Genomic DNA, 18983 nt, shown 5'->3' with positions numbered 1-18983 from the left:
TAGGAGGTATAAGACGATTAAACTTATATAATGACAACTACTTATCGGATAACAAATTAATTACTACTGTCAGCTAGTTCAGCTACTGTCTAGGTAGAATTTACCTAGAGTACCTACACCTACCTATGATGATGTAGGTAGATTAAAGCTTATTTTGACGTTACCTCTCACTTCGGTGTCACAAGCTGAATTTTTCAGGGATGGAAGTACAGTACATCACAGTACATGATATGGGGACCCTTATTCCGAAAGTAGTACAAAATTAAACAGGGTAAAAAGGCACTATCATCAAAAATCGATATATTAATACCACCGTTTCAGAAAACAAATACTTATTTTTTTGATCCAGTACACAATAAAGTCTTCGTAGGGAGTAATTTTTTATAATTATTTACAAAAAAACATTTCCATTAGCGCTTATGACCAAAAAAAACTTTAAACATGAATAATCATTTCAATCATGCGAAAATTTGGTTTAAAAATAGATTTTTTTTAATATAACTTTCATTTAACGAAAAACGAAGGCATAAATGAAAAAAAGAAACAATTTAAAAGTTTCGCTTATGTCTTGACAAGGTATCAAAGCAAACCCCATATTTTTTGCTTTTAAATTAATAAAGATATATCAATAAACAATTAGCGATGTAATGGTTTTTGCGCGCGCTGGCCGACTGCCGCCGCTGCGCCGAGATTTCCTATACCCTTGTATATATGACGTCATGGTGTGGCAAATGTAGCATTTTAATTCGAATTGGGCTCCCTTATATAGGATAACAGAAACATTTTCAATGTTAATATCTCTGTTAATTTGGACTTATTTGAAAAACGATAAAGAGAAAATATGTTTCTTTTATCGAAATCTATCACTTCTTAAAACACTTGCACTTATTTCTGGGAAACCCTGTATAGTGTGAGCGGTTGCGGAATTACTATGAATCAATTTTTAGCCATTTGGATTACTAAATGTTTTAGGTAAGTGTTCTATTCGGTATTTGATATTAAAAAATGTGCTTCTTCTATATTCCCTTCAGAAGCGACAATAAAGTCGCGAAACGCCACAACAACATAATTATTTTCTTTTGAGCCTTCCCAAATTACCCACGATTTTTCTACATACTAATTATTGTACTGGAACAAACAATAATCCTAATTAAATATATTAACAGTTAGGAATATCCGAACATGTCATGCTACACTAAAGTTATTGAAAAAGCCCCGCGTTAGCTAGCCACTTAATCTAGATATGTCTATAAAAGATTACGTTCCAAAATGTTATTTTCTAGCACCGCCCAGATTTCCAGAGCTAACTGGACAAAGTTTCACACGCGAACTATTTCTATCACGCAACATTTAACCTTGAAAGATAAACTTATTCTATGGATATTTTAACATTCTCTTTTGGGAGCAAAGAAAAATATTATTTGGAAGTGAATTTATTTTTCAAATAGGCAATATACTATAAAGCAGTAATAAAATAACCCTTAAGCTCTCCTTATTGAATAGAGTACTTAACATTTCAAGTTTTAGTACATACCTACGCACCTTAATGCCCGTGTCTGACACGTATGCATAAGTGGCACGTTGGCGTTTCGTAATGATACTCACTACATAACTGCGGGTATAAAGTTACTAAATGCCATTATGGGTCCAACATGTAATTTTGGAAGCAAACACAAAGCTCTTTGGGACGTGTTTATTTTAACTATAAACATGGTTAATTCACCTCATTCGATACTGAGTATTGTAGCCACTATATCGGATCGTTGGAGTACTACTAAAGCTACAATTTAAAATTATTTTCAAAAAGTACAGAGGGACCCAAAAACACATTATTACATTTTTCGTTTCTACGATTAAAATAAAAGTAAATTTGTTTAAGATTTACCGCACTTTAATTTTACAGTTTTATAGTAGAGATGTTCGGTTCTAGGATTTCAGTCCCGGCATCCGGTACCACGAAGTACCGGTCCCACAACCGGTATACCGGTTCCAATATTAAATAGTGGGACCGATACTAAACCGGTATACCGGCAGGACCGGAAGACCGGATGGACCGAAAGACCGGTTGGACCGGATGACCGAAATACCGGTTTACCGGATGAACCGGAATATCGGAAAGACCGAAATAACAGTTTTGGTTGTTGTGCCAGTGAGCACATACCTCATGATACCGTAAAATTTAAATAAGAAGTTCTCGTATCTGTCATGTTAAGTAAATACGGTATTTTCAATTCAATTCAATTCAATTCAAAATGTCTTTATTAAGTATATGTATAAATAATTGTATACAAATTAAAATAATAACGATGGCGACGTTCACATTTGTGCTCTTCCACGCAACCATCCAAAAAAAATATGTAAGAAAAGAGTAGTAAAATTAATAATAAAGTTATTACAGAAATATGATTAAAGACCTACATTATTCAATAATTAATTACAATATACAGGGTGATTCCTGTAAGTCGGTCATGCTTTCGGGGAATAATAGAGGACGTCGAAATATTAATTTTAATATAGCACACTATGGGTCGGAAATGTATCTTACGCAAGATACAGGGTATTAAAGTTTTTGAAAAATTAAAAATATTCTTTAATAGTTTTTTAACAGTTGAAGGTATCGTTATAAAATTTAATTATAGGAGCCTACCTAACAGAGACACTTTAAATGTAAAAAGAAGAGGTTTTAGTTTTAACCAGTGGCGTAGATGTGATACGCATCGGGTAATTTTAGCAAAAAAATAGTACCCCACTGATAAAAAATACAATATTTAGAGTTTTTTTATTTACTCCGTTTATTTCCAAGCAAAAATGTATCTTGCAACTTTCTCCTATCTACACCATTTAGTCACAATTTAAAAATAAATACATTTTTTAATGAGAATGTTAAATACAGCGAATTATCATAACTAGAGGGCAGAAAATACATGCGCATCGTCAGCTCCCTTATCACTTACATGTGAATTTAAGTAGACCAAGAATTAGCTCCTTAAATAAATTTTTAAAAAATTATAAATTTAAACTAGAATTTTTTTTATTGTTAATAATAAAATTCTTAGTTTTAAGATAGCTATAATAATTTGCATATTTAAGGTTCTCATTAAAAAAATTATTTATTTTTAAATTATGACAAAATGGTGTTAGATAGGAGAAAGTTGCAGGAGACATTTTTTCTTGGAAATAAACCAAGTAAATAAAAAAACTTCGAAATTTTTATTTTTATCAGTGGCGTACTATTTTTCTTTTGAAAAAATTACCCGATGCGTATCACATCTACGCCACTGGTTAAAACTAAAACCTCTTCTTTTTACATTTAAAGTGTCTATGTTAGGCAGACTCCTATAATTAAATTTTATAACGATACCTTCAACTGTTAAAAAACTATTAAAGAATATCTTTAATTTTTCAAAAACTTTAACAACCTGTATCTTGCGTAAGAGGCATTTCCGACCCATAGTGTGCTATATCAAAACTAATATTTCGACGTCTCCCATCATGCCCCGAAAGCATGACCAACTTACAGGAATCACCCTGTATATATATAAAAAGTTAATATGAAAGAAGTGAGAAAAAATTGAACATAAGTTTAAATATTAGTCTTTCAACATACGCTCTCCCAACATATAGTCCTCCACTCTCTTTTTAAAAACTGAATGCCAGAAGGTGTTCGATATCATTGGAAATATCATCAAATTAAGGATACCTACGGTTGTTCAAAACAAGAGCGAACTGATTATTAGTTTGAAGTAAATAGTTGTTTTTACCGAACAGGAAGACTTCAGTTTTAGACTCGTTCAGAGTGAGATAATGGGCTTTAGACACATTAGAAATTATCTTGAGATCCTCATTTATCTTCTTCCCTGCCATGTTCCATTCATTTGGTTGAAAAGACTTGAGAATCATCAGCGTACAAGTGAACATTGCAATATTTTAAGTAACTATGGAAATCAGATGTATATATTACGTATAAAAGAGGACCCAAGATACTGCCCTGCAGAATGCCCCTACCAGTCAGCCTCACTTCTGAAATTTTATGATTGAAAACAACTCTTTGTTTTTTAAGGCAAAGATAATTTGCAAAAAATTGTACAGCTTTTTTAGATATACCAAAATAATATAACTTTTTACATAATAAACAGTGGTTTAAATTATCAAACGCCTTACTATAGTCGATTAGCCTAACCTAACCTTTATCCGTAGCAGTGACAATATCGTCCGACACTTTTAGGAGTGTACATGTACTATGCTGTGGAACAAATCTGGACTGAATAGGAGGTAAAACATTAGTTTGCGATATATATTCTCTTACTTGCTGTGATATAATTTTCTCCAGTAGTTTCGAAATGGTTGGCAAAATACTAATAGGCCTCAAATGTGAAAATTAAGTATTTTGAAAGAAAAATTAGATTTCTCGAAATATATCGTAAATCTATCCAGTACTGTTATAACCTTATTGATCTAACTTAAGATTGTCGTTGTTTATGTTGACATTTCCGGCATAGTCTTGAGTTCTTGTCCAAGATTCTCTTTACTTATGAAAAATCGAAAAAGTACAGGAAGCTGCTGTTCTTTTTGATATAAATGGAGTGGAAATCAGATGCTATTTTACATATTTTAAATAATAGAGTAGACGCTATTGAATATAGGCCTGAGTTTTACGGACATTTTAATTTATACTATAATATACATCCAGTGATCCATGAATAAGATGCTTTACTTGAATTTTAGATGTACTAAAAAAATGAGACTAGATTACTAGACCAAACTAGACTAGCAATGCCTTAAACATACATCAAAATACATTACATTGCATGTTCCTGACCGTATTATACCGAATAATCGAAAAAAAAACGGCGTCCACTTGGCTTGGAAATGAACATCGATTAAATTCTCCATAAAATTTTACATATAAAATGACAGCGATCTTCATTTTATAACCATCGCTGACGCAGTTTTTTTTATCATACTACAGTTTAGTAGGAGAACACACTTATACTGTACTACAGTTACAGTAGGAGAACACAGTCAGCTTTGCGCAAAAACCGAAACCGAAATCGTTTTATACAGGTTTTTTGATTTCCATATTATCATGAATCTATTTTTCTGTACCGATTGAAAACGGTCTTCCGGTATCGATTGAAACCAGTCTTTCGGGACCGATTTAAACCAGTCTTCCGGTACTGGTACCAAAATCGGTCTTCCAGTACCGGTACCACAACCGGTATACCGGTCTTATAAAAGACGATACCAATACCGGAATATTTCAAAGGTACCGGTCCGGGTACTAGTATACCGGAAGACCTTCTTCTTCTTAAAGTGCCTATCCTCTTTGGATGTTGGCTATCACATTGATCCATATTACTTTGTTCACTGCCGTTCTGAACAAAGCTGTTGACGTCAATCCGGTCCATGTCCGTAGATTTCGCAGCCACGATATTCGTCTGCGTCCCGCTGATCTTTTGCCTTCTATTTTCCCCTGCAGTATGAGTTGGAGTAGGCGGTATTTCTCGTTCCGCATGATGTGTCCGAAGTATTCTAGTTTTCTTCGTTTGACATTTACCAGAAACTCCAACTCCTTGTTGATGCGATGTAGTACAGTCTCATTTGACACGCGATGCACTCACGAAATCTTAAGCATGCGCCGATAGCACCACATCTCAAATGCCTCCACACGCTTGCATGATGCGTCGGTAAGGGTCCACGCCTCTGCTCCATATAGAAGGGTTGAGAGCACGTAGCATCTCAGGATTCTGACTCTAGTGCGGACGTTGAAGGACAGGTTGCACAGTATATTTCGCATTTTGTTAAATGTCCCTCTCGCGATTTCGATTCGGTGTTTTGCAGGTATGCAACTGTCTCGGCCGCTGGGAGAACGATGTTGTTAGCAGTGAACTGAAAGTTGTTGATGTAGTTCTTGCTAATGATCAACGTTTGAGTCTTCTTGCAGTTCATCTTCATTCCGTATCTGCTGCATGTATTCGCCACACGATCTATAAGCCTTTGGAGACCTTCAGCTGTATCGTCTAACAGAACGGTATCATCTGCGTATCTCAAATTGTTTACTATTTCTCCGTTTATTACCAGCCCATCCTCTGTGCCATCCAGTGCCTCTCTAAATAGATGTTCCAAGTACACATTGAATAGCAGAGGCGACAATATACAGCACTGTCGCACTCCCCTCCTTACACTAAACTCTTCTGAAGTTTCGTTCTCGATTCGAACCACAGCCTTTAGTTGACGATAAAGTTTTGCTATTATCTCTGTATCTCTATCGTCTATTCCTGATTCCTGTAAATGCTGGACTCCATCAAAGGCCTTTTCGAAGTCTATGAAGCACGCAAAGACATCTACATTGACGTCGCGTGCTCGTTGGATTAGGACTTGTATTGAAAACAGAGCCTCCCTGCTGCCCAATCCCTTTCTGAAGCCGAACTGAGTTTCACCTACGTTTTCATCGAGCTTTCTATTTATACGTGTTTGGATGATATTAAGGAGGATTTTTAGGATGTGGCTCATCAGACTGATTATCCTGTGATAAGAGCATTTGGTCGCGTTTGCCTTCTTGGGAAGCGGTATAAATGTTGATAGCAGCCAGTCGTTTGGGATTGGACCACCTGTATAAATATTGTTGAATAGGGTGGTCAGTAGTTGAACTTGTTCCGAGTCCAGCAGTTTAAGAACTTCTCCCTATATCTGATCCGGTCCGGAAATCTTGTTGTTTTTCAGACGTTTGATAGCTGCTTCCACTTTTTCCTGTGTAATGGTGGGCCCTATATTGCCAGTTCCTGCAGTTACGTCGTCGCTATTTTCGTTTCCGAAGAGCTCCTCCATGTACTGCCTCCATCATTGTCCGTGTCTAGGATTACTCCTCCACCCCACCCTCGATATCCTCCGGTTGTTTTGCTTGTAACATTTCGATTTCTATACATCTTTCCTGAAGCCATCGTTCCTTAGCCTCCTTGATTGCTTTCAAAACTTGCCTATGCGTTTCCTTGTATTTTTGGTTATCTTTGTTTCGGTGTTGTCTTCTTTCCTCCATAAGTCTCAGGATATTATCAGTCATCCATTCTTTTCTTTTCACTGTCTTATCGGGCCTCAGTTCCCTCTCCGTTATGGAAGTTATGGATGTTCTTATTTTGTTCCACAGCTCTTCTACTTCTATTTCAGGATTGCTCTCCTCGGAGATAATTCTCAGTTCGTTATTTATTGTATCCTTAGTTCGTTGTAGTATATTTTCTTGTTGGAGTTTTCGTACGTCAAGTCGCTTCGAGGGCCTTTTTTTGATTATTTTCTTTAATCGGAGTCTGATTCGAGCCAGTAGCAAGTTATGGTCTGTTGGTATGTCTGCGCCTGGATAGGTTTTACAGGACGTGACGGAGTTGCGGTATTTTCTGTTTATCGTCACAAAATCAATTTGATTTCTCACGATTCTGTGGTTACAGTCAGCCGGAGATTTCCAAGTGTATAGTCTTCTTGGGGGTAGTTTGAAGAAGGTATTTGGTTGGCAAAATTCTATTAAGCGTTCTCCCCTCTCATTTCTCACTCCCAATCCGTAATGTCCCACTACGTTCTCGACTATTCCTTGTCCAATCTTGGCATTCATGTCACCCAAAATAATGTTGATTTCTTCTTTTGTTGTGTTTTTGAGGGCAATTCCCAGTTCTTCGTAGAATTCTTCTATTTCTTGTTCACTGCTTTCTGCCGTCGATGCATATACCTGTATGACATTTAGGTCGAATGGTTTCGCTCTGATTTTGATTAGCGCAACTCTACTCGAAACCGAAATGAATCCCTTTACTGCTTTATTGGTTTGTTTGCTGATGATTATTGCTACCCCATTTCTGTTTCTGGGAGTAGTATCTCCAGAAAAATATATGTGGTGTTCATCTATAACGCAGTTTCACGAGTTTGGCCATCTTGTCTCACTACATCCTAGAATGTCAATTTGGAGCCGTTTCATTTCCTTCACTATATTTGCCGCTTTCCCGGCTTGGTACATGCTTTGCACGTTCCACGTGCCAATTCTTTTCTCTTTGTTTATCTTGAAGATATCGTTAATGGACCGGGGGATTCTTAGCACCCTCTCCCCATCTAAGGGGTGCCCGGGACCGAGGGCCATAGTTTCGTTTTCTTTTTCCATTGTGATATCTTGGGGAATATGAGTAAGTCAGGTAGTTTCCCGTTGTTTTCCCGACTGTATAGAATTCAGCCGCACCTAACATGGAGAACAGACGCTGTTCGCCATCTCTGGCTATCCTACCGGAAGACCGAACATGCCTATTTACAGAAATATTTATGATTTTGTAAAAATGCAGTAACAATTTTAATGTTTCATCTCTAGGCGTATTTAAGTTTTTAAAACGAAATATATTGGACTGAAGTTTTTCTATTTACTAAATTTTGTGTTGCAATAATAAAAATTATACTACCGTATTGTCTAAAAATATATATTAAATAATTACTAGGTTTAAACGGCAGTAACTTGTTAGGTTAGGTTAGGTTAGGTTTAATTTAAATGATTTTTTCATTATCCCTTAGTTTCGTTTTTTTTCTCATATGTCCTTTAAAAAAAGCATCTCATATTTTGATAACGACAAAAATTGACCAGCCTTTTGCTTTTAGGATGTGGTATACACGATTAAGAAATGAAAAAAATATACTGTGTTATTAATACAAGATCCAATATGGTCAGTGATCAAAAAGTTTTTTGATCAAATATACATTGTATGATGGCCGGATAGCCAGTTCTTAAAGTCTGGTTGTCTTGGATCCAATATACTTGATCCAACTTGAACGCTCTTTCGATCGCACTAAGCAAAAGCAGTAAATGAGATGTGCGCAGCGTCCAAGTGTATTTCATCCAAGTAAACTTTGACCGCGTCAACCAGGCTTAAAAGAAATAATATTAGAATTTTTTACTTTCAAAGTCATTACTCGCTTGATCATAAAACATTTTGATTACGCGGTATGCTTTAATATACAGAGCAGTTGAGTTTGGGGAGTATGGATATTTCTAAATATTATATTTTATAGATCTTTTTAAATGTACTAATAGTCCAGGAGGTAGTGAACCTTTTTTGTACTTATTTTGCCAGTGGGTGAATATAAATAATAGTTTGTTTGGATGGTGACATTAAATGACAATTATTGAGTCTGGCTAATTTTCGGATGGGCTTACAACATAAAATAAAATAAAAAAAGTCCACTTATTTTTCCAGTCATAAATGTTTCACATTTATTAAAGTGAATCATTTTGTTAATGGAAATAACAGTCTGGCACATCCCAAGTGGAGAAAAGTCAGACTGGCTGAAAATTTGCGGATGCAAAAATTTGTGTGACGTTTGGGACATGCTTGGCAGGAGGGTTAGAGGTTGCGAACCGGTACCAGCTTCATCAAATTAACTCCGCTTGGTTCCTAAAGAAGAATGGGAAAGCATAACGCCATATGATATATGCAGCCTCAATGACAGTATGAACGGATGTATACAGGCAGTTACAGCAGCCAAGAGAAGCAATGCAAAGTATTAGGGTACTTTTTAATTTTATTTTCCGTTTGTATACTTGACTATTACAGATGCTTTCTTTAATATCGTTAGTTCTGTTATCGTTATTAAAGTTTATTAAAACCAGGACTGTATCGTTAGTCTTTAACGTTTTTTTATTTATAAAGTATCTAATGCAGCGTTATTGTTTTGACCGTAAAATTATATTAAAAAAAAAAATGAAAATTTACACACGAAATTATTGCACAGGGTGTTTTAAAGTTAGGGTAAAAAGCAACCCTTCGATTAACCCTGTATAATATGCCAAATACTAAAGTTTATAAAAAACTTAGTTTATGAATTAAAGTTGATATAATTATAAACAGTTTGTTAAAAAATTCATGAAAATAGGGCTAAAAATAACAAAAATATTTAATTATTAAACACTTTAATTTGACCACTTTAATTATTAAACACTTTAATTTGACCAAAAATTTCTCCGCTGCGTTTTTATTTGCATCTGAGTGTATTTCCTTATTAATGTTTAGTTTTAATTAGTGGCATAACAATATACGTAAACAGTTAGTAATATTTTTTATGCGGCACCTGTCTATTTGAAATTTTGTATGAAATAATTTCCGGGTTATTACAAAAATATATTTTTGTAATGTTTTTTTTTAAATATTGATATTCGTTGTGTATTATAAAGAACCATACTAAAAGGGACTTAATATATTCTACTTCAATATAGCAAATTTTACATTCAACGACATTTCCCTTTTACCTTTTCTCGATTGAAGAATATGCAAGTTTAAATTCTGACGGATGAGATTGCCATCCACGACGACTTATTTCCCCAAAGGTCTCATTTTGTTGAGATTAAAATATTATAGGAGTTCTGGGAGACTGTCTAGTGTGCACAGTATGAATAAGTTTAAATTTATATATTTTTAATTTATATAACAATATAAAGAGAATGTGGTAGATTTTTTAGCTGAAAGTAGCCTTGATAAAGACGAAAATACATGTCGAAACGTCGACAATTTAAAAAAGGTTGTTTAATTCATGGTTGGTAATCCTGGCCATTTCAAAATAAAAACAGAAATCCGATATACAGTATGTCCCCGGATTGTCTTTACAAGAGGAAAAACTTTTTTATTATTGACATTTTCAGAAAGTTATGCATTCTTTATAAAAATTTTTACTTGTTCTAAAATGGTTTTAATCCCGTTTATATACACTAATTTTCCAAATTTCAATACCATTTTGGAGAAAATTCCTAAAGTAATTTAGGAAATAATAATTTAAAGTAAAAAGTCCTAAAAATCAAAAGGCGTTTCTATAGTAATACAATTTCGATTTTATTCTTTGATAGATGGTTATTACTTATTTTGACTGATGTCATGTTTTTCCTGTAGTTAAACTATCACATTTTCCGTTAATTATCATCATCCTTTTCGTAGCATTGAACTAAATAAATTTTGTGCTTCTTTAACATTTTAAAACAACATCAAAGAATGAAATCGAAATTGTATTACCATAGAAACGCCTTTTGATTTTTAGTACTTAGAAAAAAAAATCGAGCTCATATTCATGTTTCTTGTAATTTTCTCTAAAACGGTATGGAAATTTGGAAAAGTATAAAAGGGATTAAACCATTTTAGAACAATAATTTTTTTTATGGAGAAAGCATATTTCTCAAAATGTTAATAATAAAAAAGTTTTTCCTCTTGTAAAGACAATCCGGGGACATATTGTAGATGTATATTTTTTCTTCTTTCAACATTTTTTAATTCATATCGATTTGAAAGATAATTTCTTTTAATTTTGAAGATCTCAAATAACACATATAATAATAATAATAATAGTAGCTCCCGTGTATAGCGTTTAACGGAGGATATTCTGCAGTTAAAAATAAGTAAAAATGTTCTTATAAATGTACGAGTATGTCCTAAAATGCTTAGTTTTGGAGATACAGGGTGGAGAAGTTGTTTGAGGGTAGAGAATGCTGCCGAAGTTTCCGGAATACTGTTCGGACCACCCTGTATATTACGGTATCTATACCGGGTGTTTCTCAAAAGTGGCTTACCCCTATAACTTTTTTAATTTTTCAGATAAAAAAACGATGTTTGATTAAGGACAAGAGTTGATTAAAAATTAGTGAAAGCGAAAACGTCAAAAGTTGACATGTGATATGTTATTCTATTTAGAGTATCATTTTCTATGGAATAAAATAAAAAAATACCAAGTGCCATTTAAAAATCAAAAGTAGTAGTAATTTCCGGTGTAATAGAAAGTGACAAAAATTTGGACGCACAACAACTGGACGCCGTTTTTTTATTTAAAAGAAAAAACATTTTAGCCGTGACTTTTTTCAACTTATTTGATTACCCTCAAATACATTTTCACTCGGCAAACATCATCCTATATTTCATGAGCTGTATTTAAATTTGTAGTTAAATGTTCGAGTTAATACTCATAAGTAAATAAGTAAAATGCTTCATTTTTAGTGGTACTCTTTGTATTCTACGGCTTAACATAAAACAGCCGTAAAATACCCTATGAAATTTAAAATTAATACTACCAGCAAATACGGGTATTTGCATTTATAGTTGTCCATTAGGAATGCTTAATTTAATGCTAGTCTTTTTCGAAAACGTTCTAACAGAAAATTGCGCGCTTTGTGCCCCTATAAATTCCAAGAATGGAAATGTTCGGAAATGTTTCCTTTTGTCGTTATTAATGCAGCAAATCATTTTATAATTTAATGTTTAAATAGACAAAGAGATATCGATTGGGCTTAGAAAAATAATATATACAGGGTGGTCCGAATTGTATTCCGGAAACTTCGGCAGCATATTCTGCAGATAAAAGTAAGTAAAAAAGTTCGTATAAATGTATGTCCTAAAATGCTTAGTTTCGGAGATACAGGGTGTAGAAGTTTCATTTTTATTTCGATTTTTTCCAAATAATCTCTAAAGAAACGTCAATATTTGGATGAAAATTGGTGGATGGGTGTTTTTTGACATGAGAAATTTAATTTTGATGTCACTCCCATTTGTAGGCGGCGCCCCTACATATGTTTTAACTGTTTTGAAGAGTAATAACTTTTCGTCGGTATCTGTATAAAACTACTGAGTAAAAAAATATACATTTGCGACTTTTTTTTACATAAAAAAAGTCTCTTGGTAAAAATCGCTACGAGTAATGGTTCTCGAGATATTTGGAATTGAAATTATCAATACCTGTCGTCATTGACATAAATTAAACATGTTGACTAAATAGTAATTAGACTGAAATCATAAATTTGAAATCTTTTTGTGCCAAAAGTTCAAAAGAAATTGTTTAATCATTATTTTTTCGCAGAAAAACTTATGATTAATTTAAAAAATAAAAATTTATTATTTCAGTCAAATAACTATACTCAACGTGTGCTTATTTTTTGTCAATAATGACATGTATTGACTATTTCCATTCTAAATGTCATGAGAACGGTTGCTCGTAGCGATTTTTACCAAGAGACATTTTTTACATAAAAAATCATGAAAATATATATTTTTTTAGTCAGTGGTTTTATACAGGTACGGTCGAAAAGTTATTACTTTTCAAAACAGTTAAAACACATGTAGGTGGCGTCCCCTACAAATAGGAGTAATTTTGACATCAAAATCAAATTTCTCGTGTCATAATACTCCCAGATACCAATTTTCATCCAAATATTGACGTTACTTCAGATAATATTTGGAAAAAGTCGAAATAAAAATGAAACTTCTACACCCTGTATCTCCGAAACTAAGCATTTTAGGACATACATTTATACGAACTTTTTTAATTATTTTTATCTGCAGAATATGCTGTCGAAGTTTACAGTTCGGACCACCCTGTATATTGTATAGACAGACGTTACTGTACAGGGTGAGTCAACGATAAAGTCCATTATCTCATTTGTTTCGAGGTTAAAAAAAAATTGAATATAAAATTTATAGGAAATGTTAAGATACACATTTTAAAATTATTATAGAGTATACAAGGTGCTTCGAAAAAGTGTGGCGGATATAACATGTTTTTTTTTAAATGCAACACCCTATTTTTAATTTTATTTTTAGATTGTGCGTAAAACTCCATAACTTTTTTATATATAATGTTATATACCTATAATTAATAGTTATTGTAATATTTCAATTTGTTTAAACAAATGTTAAATTGCAATGTGGTAAAAAATTGCCAGTGGTGCCATTGTCTCTGAAGTTGGAGTACCAAAATTTGGTAGGAGAGTTTTATAGAGATGAAAAAAAGATATATGTAAAGATATTTTAGTTAAGTGATACAGGGTGTTCAAAATATATTAATGAATTTCAACTACTTAAAACTAAATATCAACTTTTTTAAATGGGTCACCCTATATATTAACATTTTTTCTGATAGATTTTACAAAACTCTTCCACTTTTATTAAGAATGTCATATTTAATAGTGTGCGATTTATTTCAGTTTTTTCTATTTTTACCCATATTTTTAATACAATTACCCTATAAAATCATAGTTACCATGACAAAACAAAATTATTTATTACTTATCTTTAACAAGTAGCTTAAAATTAGTTACAATTGCTGGTATTAGTTAAAATTAATTAACTTTACTCAAATAAACTAAAATCGCAGTCGTGAATTTCTTGGTGTATTTCTATATTATGAAAGATGACACTTGGATTTTCCGTCGGTTTGGGGAAGTATTAGATTGGGAAAAAAAAAGTATCAGATTGGGGAAATATTAGATTATTCAAAAAAAAACTAATTCCGTTAACTATTATCTCTACCATTTACTTATTACAACAAATTAAACTCAAATTCAAATTTTGTTCTTAACTTGCTTAAAAGACATGACATTTTGATAATTCTTACTTTTTGTCATGGTAACTATGATGTTATAGCGTAATTGTATTAAAAATATGGGTAAAAATAGAACAAAATTGGAATAAATCGATAACAATTAAAAATAGACATACTTAATAAAAGTTGAAGAGTTTTGTAAAATCTATCAGAAAAAATGATAATATATAGGGTGTACCATTTAAAAATTTAAAATTTCTTAATTTTAAGTAGTTGAAATTCATAAATATATTCTGAACACCCTGTAGCTTCTAACTAAAATATCTTTACGTAGGTCTTTTTCTATATCTCTATAAAATTCTCCTAACAACTTTTAGTTGTCCAACTTCACAAACAATGCCATCAATGACAATTTTTTATTTATTACAAAAACTATTAATTTTATTGCATTTAAAAAAACATATGTTATATTTGCCAAACTTTTTTGAAGCACCCTGCATACTCTATAATAATTTTAAGATGTGTATCTTAACCGTCCCTATAACTTTTATATTTAATATTTTTTTGTAAACCTCGAAACAAATGAGATAATGGACTTTATTCTATCGTTGACTCACCTTGTACATAACGAATGTACCGAACATATACAAATCAGATGTAAACATAAAAATGTAAGATTGCCAAGACTTATTCATTAAACATACGTATGTGATTGTATATCGGGTTGAAAACATGCGAACATCGTCGTTGAAAACATGCAAACAGACGTTACATACAAATTTTGAAATATCAAAATATTGGTTCCCCTCTTGATTTTACAGCCAAGTCGTAAATAGGTTTTTAAAGATCTGCGTATGCTGAATACACATGCCTAATTTGAACAATTCTTATGTAGTATGTACTATAACATGGTATTGTATAAAGCACAACAAACAACCTAAGGTATGTTTACAGTTGCCTGGTTTTGCATTGTTACCTATTCAGTTTTAATTTAAAAATATATGCCGTTTTTTTGAAATTAGTAAAAATGTCTTGTCCAAAATTGTTCAGATTTGGTAAGTGTATTCAACATAAGCAGTCCTTTAAAAAAACTATTTACGACTTGGCTGTAAATTCAACAGAAGAGCCAATATTTGAACAGTTAAAAATTTGCTTGGGATTTCCTATGTTTTCAAAGCTGATGCACCACCCGGTAGCATTTTTCCGTTTCCTAGGATTAGCGTGGTCGATTGTGTTAATCACTTATTAAACGGACTCGAGACTTGCAACTCCGTTTACTAAGTGGTTATCGCAACCTATGTAAAGAATCGCTTGCAATAAACTTTCTAGGTATGCCCTCTTTGTAGTCATAAAAAATAGGACAACCAATATTACTTTTAACCACTACACTATAACAAAACTATAAGAGTTAAGATTTAAACCATTTAAATTGACCATTAATCAAATAAATAATGTTACAAAAATATTATCCCAACAATAAGAAACATGATAACTCCATTTATAATAAAATCCACACATACTAATTCCATTTAGTGTTTTAGCATTGTGCGTATTATTAGTATTTTGTGTATAATTGTGCAGACATATAACATAAAAAAATACAGATTAATATTTTGAACAACTAGTGAGCATTGCCATGACTTTTTGCATTTCTTATGTTGAGCAAAATATTTGCACTCAATGTTCTTTTCTACTTAATGACAGTGGCGCAACTATAGGGAGTGTTTAGATCTCCCAAAATAAAAATTCGCTTTTGTACCTGCATGTAGTTTTTTTCTTACGGCGAGCGATTGATGCCCCTCCCGTGCCTTATATTTTTAACAGGTGGGTAAAATGGTTTTTGAAATGTATTTCAAATGAAAATACAAAATATATAATAGAAAAACTATTTAAAATACAAAATAGAAAATAGGCATTTTAAATAAGACATTTATACAAAATGAAAATGCTTTCTTTCATTTTAATGACATATTGGTACTTATACATTAAATACCCTATGATCGAAAAAAACGGCGTCCGGTTGGCTTGGAAATGTCGATAAATGACATTCTTCATGTAATTTTACATATAAAATGACAGCGACCTTCATTTCATAGCCATCGCTGACGTCTTTTTTTTCGATCTTTTTCTCGATTGAACTTGTTTCCATGGCTAACTAAGTGAAATTGTTTAAAAATTATAAGAATTAGCTCAAACTCAGTAATTTTTCGAAGAAAACATATTATAGCTTATATCGCCGAAAAGCTTAAAAAATGGCGCTTTTTATGAAGTCATGGCCAACTATGGTTTTCATTTAAAAAAAACATATGTTTGTGTCATATGTCAAAAATGACAGGCTTTAGAGAAAAACGGAGGACACAATCTCATTAAGGATGTGATTATCTACAACTTTTATATGAAAACTTTTTGTCTAAAATAGCTTATAATGGAATTAGGGGTAATTTTTAAAATAGCCGAAATTTGTTTTTTTTTCTATATATCTAGTAAGCCATGAACTTTTAAAAAAATCTAAAAGGCGCATATTTATGACCCCACAAAACTGCAATTCTTTCCCCATTTAACCGACTCTCTATCTCCAGTAGTTTCCGAGATACCCATAGAGAACGTCGTAGGAAACTCACACTGTATACTCGGGATATACATATATTCGATAAGGCCCTACAAGATAAAGGCATTGGCATAAAAATAAATGGCGTCCCAATTAACAACCTTAGGTATGCAGACGACACTGCGATTATCGCTGACAACCCTGAGACTCTTCAAGGACTTCTAGACGACATAATTCGGGAAGGAGATCCATTGGGCCTTAAAATAAACACGGCAAAATCCAAGATAATGGTCGTTATAGTAGGAGAAATATTTCACCATCCAACATACGAGTATACCGACATGCGTAGACACGGTAAATAAGTTCAAATACCTGGGATCCTGGCTAACATCGGACCTTGATCCCGATTTAGAAATTACATCGCGTATAGAACAGGTTAGATCAATGTTTAACAAAATGAGAAACCTATTATGTAATTGATCACTCAACATCAACTTACGTTTGCGTTTTGTTCATTGTTATGTATATTCAATCCTCTTATACGGCTGTGAGACATGGACGCTTAAAGTGAACACCATGAGACGGTTGGAAGCTTTTGAAAAGTGGATCTACAGAAGACCCTTGAAAATACCCTGGACAGATCATGTACGCAATGAAGAGGCTCTTGGGAGGCTTAACAAGGAAAGGGAATTACTGAGGCACCTAAATATGGAATGATTTGGGTACCTAAATCAAAACGTATATCAGATTTTTTTTATAATACACATTGAGATATAAAAAGATCCCTAAAGCAATCAAACAAACATGTAATCAATGCATTGTCATAATATACAATATTATTTGCAGTCACGCATCAAGTAATTCTAATAGAACTTTTCTCATAGCGCTGAAAGGAAATGCACTCGCCGGCAACTGCACGTGAGTAGAATAATGGAAAGAGATCACTGTCTTTTGCGATTAGGGTTATTCTTTTCTGAGAAATGGCGGTATGATTGGTTGTTTCATCACAGCTTCCCTCTCAGTAGAAATCGAATATTGATATCATGTATAAATAAAAAATTGGTCAAGTCGGACTCGCGCACGAAGGGTTCCGTACCATTCATTATCTATACAATATTAGACACTATATTATTATATACTTTTTTCCTATTTAGCTGAAATTTTGAATGCGCGTATAAGTAATTTAAAAAAAATGAAGAAACACATTACTAAAAATTGTATTAATCAATAATAAATATGTAAAAAGTAAAAATAAATATGTAAAAATATGTAAAAATTAAAAAAAAACGATTAAAAAAAAGTCGCCATGACTAGGATTCGAACCTGCCTTACTACGGCTCCAACGTTATAGCAGCGTAAAGTCCTAACGCTTTAACCACGCGGCCACCGAGGACTTGAAAAATTCTATGTAAAATTCTATGTAATATCTTCTGGCAGCTATGGGTGGTTAAATGTAAGAATAACTTTTTTTGTTAAATTTCGCCACCCTTGTTGCATGATGTGTAATAATATATGTAATGTTACACATCTTTTTTTTCTTCAATAAAGACGATTATTATTATTATTATTATTATTATTCTTACTTAAAAGATAATGTTTAGGGAAAGTACTTTTTTATTTATAAACATTTATTTAATTCTGTTTTTAGTATTTGTTCTTATAGCGGCAACATCATAGATACATTATCTGTGAAAATTTCAACTGTCTAGCTATAACGGTTCATAAAGGCGGGTTCTCACTTGTCAGTTTCGCTGACGCAGTCTGACTGATTCATTATCAATGAAAAATAAAAATCAACGATTGTATTCACACGTTTCATGTTTTGCTACATTCAGTATTCAGTTGGTCCAAACATTTTAACGTGGTGATTTCGCAGACATGAAAATGGTTAAAACAAAATTGAAACCAGGTGTTCGCGAAGATTGTTTACAATTAGCAAATGAATTACAGAATATTCTGGTGAATCAGAAAGAAGAAAAAAGCAGATACGTCTACAAAGAAACCGTTGACGTTCTATTTTAACAGAACGTCAAGGGTTTCTTGTAGACGTATCTGCTTTAAAAAAAAGTGTTCTCATAATAGTTTGAATTTAAATATTTTAAATAGTTGTTTTTCTTTATTCTTTGAA

General features: G+C 32.8%; 1 protein-coding gene across 1 annotated transcript in view; it reads left to right on the top strand.

The window, feature by feature from the left end:
• The window catches only part of LOC115889092 (sodium/calcium exchanger 1), a 342486-nt gene that overhangs the window by 16178 nt on the left and 307325 nt on the right, over window positions 1-18983 (top strand). The gene's annotated exons all lie outside the window — the stretch shown is intronic.

Source organism: Sitophilus oryzae, unplaced genomic scaffold, assembly GCF_002938485.1.
Source record: "Sitophilus oryzae breed Bouriz unplaced genomic scaffold, Soryzae_2.0 scaffold_810_pilon_pilon, whole genome shotgun sequence".
NCBI lineage: Eukaryota > Metazoa > Arthropoda > Insecta > Coleoptera > Curculionidae > Sitophilus > Sitophilus oryzae.
The sequence above is the reverse complement of the archived record's forward strand: the minus strand, read 5'-3'. Positions and strand labels throughout refer to the sequence as shown.